This window comes from Giraffa tippelskirchi, chromosome 2 (genome assembly GCF_054371585.1).
Source record: "Giraffa tippelskirchi isolate mGirTip1 chromosome 2, T2T-mGirTip1v1.2.pri, whole genome shotgun sequence".
In the NCBI taxonomy this organism is placed as follows: Eukaryota; Metazoa; Chordata; class Mammalia; order Artiodactyla; family Giraffidae; genus Giraffa; species Giraffa tippelskirchi.
Window position 1 is genome coordinate 98,821,387 of NC_137276.1, and position 6,650 is coordinate 98,828,036.

At 46.0% G+C, this 6,650-nt stretch overlaps 1 pseudogene; it reads right to left on the minus strand.

Moving 5' to 3' along the window:
• Window positions 1-3,281: 3,281 nt before the first annotated feature.
• LOC145540002 (U6 spliceosomal RNA) lies at window positions 3,282-3,381 on the minus strand (annotated as a pseudogene).
• Window positions 3,382-6,650: the final 3,269 nt, after the last annotated feature.

Here is a 6,650-nt window from a genome sequence, read left to right on the forward strand (position 1 = left end):
GGAGGGACTGCCGCAGGCACATAGATGGCTCGTGGGCAGCCAGGGCCCAACTTTTCCCTCCTCCCTCCTGCCTTCTGCGATGGCCTCTGTGTTGAACCCTACGCCATGGGGAGACAAAGCCATCAACACTTAGGGAACACAGCTGTCTGTGTCCTGTGCCCTCAAGGGGGCCAAACCTTCTTGCTGCTTGTGCATCAGCACCTCAGCTTCACCCAGGAGGCTCCCATCACCCCTGTTGCCTTAACTGTGTTCATATCCATCCAGACAATGGGCAGAGGTCCACCCTATCTTGCTGGCTTCCATGAAGGGCCTTGAGCCACTTTCCTGTGGGCCTCAGCTTTTCATCTGTGAAATGGAACCACATGAAACACCAAGACAGCAGTGTCCTTCGGACCTCGTAGAGGTGATTCTGGTCACAGCCTCAGCAGCAGAGGCCCCCTCCCCACCACATTGTCTGGGTGGGGGAAGTTTCACTGTCTACTAGGGCAGGGCAATGGGTTAGATTTCGTGTTGAGGTTTCCCAGTCTTGCTTTAGCCAGTGTCTAGGGTTCTACATGGGGCTTCCCTGGGGGCTCAGTGGTAAAGAATGAACCTGTCAGTGCAGGAGATGTGGGCCTGATCCCTGGGTTGGGAAGATCCCCTAGAGAAGGAAATGGCAACCCACTCCAGTATTCTTGTCTGGGAAATCCCATGGACAGAGGAGCAGGTGGGCTATAAGTCCATGGGATTGCAAAGAGTCAGACACGACTGAGCAACTAAACAATAGCAGCAGGGTCCTATGTAACATCCCATGCCCCTTGATTTATCACCCCTCTCGAAAACTTGCCTTCAGGCTCCACAGGGCTCTATGTTTTAGTTTATAAGGCCAATTCATTCTCAACATAGGGTTACTCAAAATGGAGTGGTCAATCTGTGCCCAGCCACTGGGGTTGGGTCTCTATAGGAGTGAATACCCCGTCAATCTCACAACAATAGGAAATCCTCTTATTACCCTTATTCTACAGATGAGGAAACCAAGGCCTGGAGAGGTTAAGCAACTCATTGAAAATCACATAGACAGAACCAGGGCTGCAATCGAATTTGGGATCATGCCTGTGTCACCCTTAAAGTCTAGTGCTCCTTAATCCTTTCACCACAAGATGGCAAGGCCCACAGGAGCAGGAAGTGTTCTATGTTTGTGCTTTGGAAACCCAGTGTGCAGTATGGAGCCTGGCACTAAGGATTTGTTAATTTTGCACAAAACTTCTTTTCTTTTTTGACTGTGCCACGTGGTTTGTGGAATCTTAGTTTCCCGATTATGGATGGAACCTATGTCCCCTGCATTGGAAGCACAGAGCCCTAACCACTGGACCTCCAGAAAATTCCTTTGCAAGACTTCTTTTACACTGGGTTCTTTCTTTCTACAAAACTGACTTCTGACATCTTGCAAAGGGTAGGTCTCTGTGAGAAGAGATGTTTATTTTCCCAAGATCAGTGCTCTCAACAAAGCTATTGTTCAGAGTTTCCAGAACTGTTGAGGACTTTTGGAGCCAGGCTCCTGCCTACCACCTCCCCTCATTTTTGCATTTTGATCATAAGATTCACAAAATGTAGTTCAACTGCTTCACATTATTTCCTTCTGCTCAGAATCATAGCCCTCACGATTATGTTATTCTTTTTTATTATTTATTGTGTGCCCTGGGAAATTTTCATTTTAACCAAGACACTGGTTCAATTGCAAAATGGCAAAGAATGATTTGTAAGGAGATCAGTATTGGGAGCTTATTAAAATAAGAATTTAGGGGATGGTTTGGAAGTAGAAGAGGGAAATCTTTTGGGAGAGGATGTATTTCTGAGAGTTGAGAAGAAATTGTGGAATATGAGGAAGGGGAAATAAGGGGAGGGGAGTCAGAGACAGAAAGATAAGCAAGAAATAGAATTAATGGGAAAATAGGAGGTAAATGGTGGACATAAATGTGAGAAAGTCACAGAGAGGAAAATAAACAAAAGTCCTCAGAAATGAAAGATGATACATTTACCATCATTTGAAACAGAATGAAGATTGTCCCTGCTCCATCCTGTAGGCTCCCAGATGGGTTTAGGCTGTCAGCTGGGTTATTTGGATGTTTTCTTGAAAGCACTATTGAAAATCACAGCCCCAGGACGTGTCTTTGTTCTCACTGCACAAGTGCTGGGTAGACCAGGGACCCAGAGACGCCTGCAGCCGCCCTTCTGGAACTGGGGCCAGGAACTCACCTGCTCTGGAACCTGATCAGATGGCTCTAGAAAAAGAGCTGTATTGTATGGGCCTCACAGAGACCTCATCTGTCCCTCCAGGCCCCCACAATGTCAGTGGCACCTCCTGGAGTTGGGCCTGTGGCAGGTGGAGTCCCTTCTCTCTGAGATGTTCCTGCTTTCCTCCCTTGTTGTAGTCCTCAGGCCCCTCCCCACAGGGCCCTGGAGGCCTCCGCCGAGCATCTCACTGCTCTGGTGGGGATTAATGACTCACCCCTGCAGAGGCTTTCCCATCTGTGTGCTTAGAGAGAGATGTTCCACACACTGAGCGAAACAGCCTGTTTGCAAAGGCCTGGGCCATTTGGGGTCTGATAAGCATATCTGTGTTCAGAGGCCAAGGGTCAGGCTGTGGAGGCAACAGCTGACCACGTCCACCTCCCAATGCAGCCCGAGACAGCAGAAGGCAATTTGCTCTCCTCAGACCTCTTTTTCTGAAATGAGCACTAGAGCATTCTTGAATTCTTTGGCTTCCGTGGAGAAATGAATTCGGCAGTGAGGAGTCTTGGGAATTTGAGATGCACGTTCTTATTATGCCATTTAATGAGAGAATGCTGCCAAGCTGACTTCTCCTTGCTCTTTCTCTGGGTTGCTGTTTTCAGCACTTACTTACTGCCTTCTGAGCCTCAAATAACCACTTTTCTGACCCATGTATACACATGTGCACACAGGTGTGTGTATATACATGCATGTGCACACATCTGCTCCTCACAGCACACCCCCATCCTCCCTGGGTGTCTCATCAGTGGACTCTCGGTCCAGGAATAGTTTGGGCTCTGCTCCTGGGCAGGATAGCCTTCCCAAGAGTGTGCCCAGTTCTCAAAGCCTGAGCCTCTTCTTCCTGTGCTGATCCAGGGGAAGGTGATATGCATATTATTAACCTGTGGTAGAAAATACGATGGTCCCTCAAACATGTCCACAGCTGAATCCTCAGAATCTGTGCATATGTCACCTTCCATGGCAAAGGGGACATTGCAAGTGTGATTAAATTAAGGATCTTTTTTTTTTTTTTTAATATGGAACGCTTCATGAATTTCCATATCCTACTTGTGCAGGGGCCATGCTAATTTCTGTATCATTCCCATTTTGGTATATGTGCTGCTGAAGCAAGCATTAAATTAAGGATATTGAGATGGGGCAGTGAGCCTGAACCATCTGAATGGGTCCAATATAATCACAAGGATCATGATAGGAAGAAGCAGGAGGGTTGGGGGAGAGAAGATATAAAATGGGAGCAAAGGTGAGAGCAGTGCGTGGCCACAAGCCAAGGAATATGGGGGCCTCAAGAAGCTTGCAAAGGAAGGCAAGGATCCTCGTGTAGAGTCTCCAGAAGGAATGCAGAGCTGTGGACACCCTGATTTTAGTCCAGTAAGACCAACTTCAGAGTTCTGACCTCCAGAACCTTAGGATACTAAATTTGTACAACATTGCTCAGATCACGAACCCCTTATTGCCAAATTCAGACTTAAATTGAAGAAAGTGGAGAAAATCATTAGACCATTCAGGTATGATCTAAATCAAATCCCATATGACTATACAGTGGAAGTGAGAAATAGATTTAAAGGACTAGATCTGATAGACAGAATGTTAGATGAACTATGGATGGAGGTTCATGACATTGTACAAGAGAGGAATCAAGACCATCCCCAAGAAAAAGAAATACAAAAAAGCAAAATGGCTGTCTGGGGAGGCCTTACAAATAGCTGTGAAAAGATGGGAAGTGAAAAGCAAAGGGGAAAACGAAAGATATTCCCATCTGAATGCAGAGTTCCAAGGAATAGCAAAGAGAGATAAGAAAGCCTTCCTCAGTGATCAATGCAAAGAAATAGAGGAAAACAGTAGAATGGGAAAGACTAGAGATCTCTTCAAGAAAATTAGAGATACCAAGGGAACATTTCATGCAAATATGGGCTCAATAAAGGACAGAAATGATACGGACCTAATAGAAGCAGAAGATATTAAGAAGAGGTGACAAGAATACACAGAAGAACTGTACAAAAAAGATCTTCACGATCCAGATGATCACGATGGTGTGATCACTCACCTAGAGCCAGACATCCTGGAATGTGAAGTCAAGTGGGCCTTAGGAAGCATCACTACGAACAAAGCTAGCGGAGGTGATGGAATTCCAGTTGAGCTATTTCAAATCCTGAAAGATGACACTGTGAAAGTGCTGCACTCAATATGCCAGAAAATATGGAAAACTCAGCAGTGGCCACAGGACTGGAAAAGGTCAGTTTTCATTCCAATCCCAAAGAAAGGCAATGCCAAAGGATGCTCAAACTACCACACAATTGCACTCATCTTACACGCTAGCAAAGTAATGCTTAAAATTCTCCAAGCCAGGCTTCAGCAATACGTGAACTGTGAACTTCCAGATGTTCAAGCTGGTTTTAGAAAAGGCAGGGGAACCAGAGATCAAATTGCCAACATCCGCTGGATCATCGAAAAGCAAGAGAGTTCCAGAAAAATATCTACCTCTGCTTTATTGACTATGCCAAAGCCTTTGACTGTGTGGATCACAATAAACTGTGGAAAATTCTAAAAGAGATGGGAATACCAGACCACCTGACCTGCCTCTTGAGAAACCTGTATGCAGGTCAGAAAGCAACAGTTAGAAGTGGACATGGAACAACAGACTGGTCCCAAATAGGAAAAGGAGTACATCAAGGCTGTATATTGTCACCCTTCTTATTCAACTTATATGCAGAATACATCATGAGAAATGCTGGGCTGGAGGAAGCACAAGCTGGACTCAAGATTGCCAGGAGAAATATCAATAACCTTGGATATGCAGATGACAGCACCCTTATGGCAGAAAGTGAAGAAGAACTAAAGAGCCTCTTGATGAAAGTGAAAGAGAAGAGTGAAAAAGTTGGCTTAAAGCTCAACATTCAGAAAACTAAGATCATAGCATCCGATCGCATCACTTCATGGCAGATAGATGGGGAAACAGTGGAAACAGTGGCTGACTTTATTTTTCTGGGCTCCAAAATCACTGCAGATGGTGATTGCAGCCATGAAATTAAAAGACGCTTAGTCCTTGAAAGGGAAGTTATGACCAACCTAGACATCATATTAAAAAGCAGAGACATTACTTTGCCAACGAAGGTTCATCTAGTCAAGGCTATTGTTTTTCCAGTGATCATGTATGGATGTGAGTGTTAGACTGTAAAGAAAGCTGAGCACCCACGAATTGATGCTTCTGAACTGTGGTGTTGGAGAAGACTCTTGAGAGTCCCTTGGATTGCAAGGAGATCCAACCAGTCCACCCTAAAGGAGATCAGCCCTGGATGTTCATTGGAAGGACTGATGTTGAAGCTGAAACTCCAATACTTTGGCCACCTCACGCGACGAACTGACTCATTGGAAAAGACCCTGATGCTGGGAAAGATTGAGGGCAGGCGGTGAAGTGGACGACAGAGGATGAGATGGCTGGATGGCATCACCAACTCAATGGACATGGGTTTGGGTGGACTCTGGGAGTTGGTGATGAACAGGGAGGCCTGGTGTGCTGCGGTTCATGGTGTTGCAAAGAGTCAGACATGACTGAGTGACTGAACTGAACTGAAGCCACTAAGTTTTGGGGAATTAGTTACAGCAACAATAACAACTAGCACACACTAGTATAACTTAGGGCATGGTCTTCCTGACAGGAAAAGGGAAAAACTCTTCTGTCTTGGAGCTAGTACTAGGTGGCCTCTGTGTCTGGCATCTAGGCATCTAGGCAGCAGAGGGCAGGTAGATGCATCATGGGGCTCAATTATGCATCATGATGTTCTAAGAATTGGGGGCAGATTGCATGCCAGGCAGTAGGACTATGGCAGAAAGCAGAAGAAATTTCAAATTGAAAGTTTGCTGGATTCAGGATTCTGGGGAAACCAATTGTTACAGCCCTGAACTCAGAGACTGAGCAGACTGCCTGTGTGGGTGGGTCAAGGAAGGAACTGGTAGTGCAATCACCTGCTAGTGGCAGAAAACATGTCTGGGGCAGGCAGACTGGGAAGTGGCAAAAAAAAGAAAGAAGCTCTTTCAGACCTTCAATTTTTTCTCTGAAGTTTCCATGCTTGTCTGATGACCAAAGCCATCTGGGGTGCCTGATAAAAATACATTTGGGGTCCTGCCCTGGGGAGCTTCCAGGAGCTCAACTTTAGGTCTGTTCACAGTAACATTTTTTGCACTGGATGTGGTATCTTGTTCCCTTGGAAACCTATGCGCAGGGTTCCCAAGTCTTGTTCTGCCTAGATTTCCACTCTGCCTTCCAGTCACCCATTCCCACCCCAGGCCAGAATGCCCCATTGGGTGGCGTTCCAACTTGTCCAGGCTCCTCGTTCTCCATCTGAGGCTTGCCCAGCCTGCAATTCACTTCTGTGTCAGTT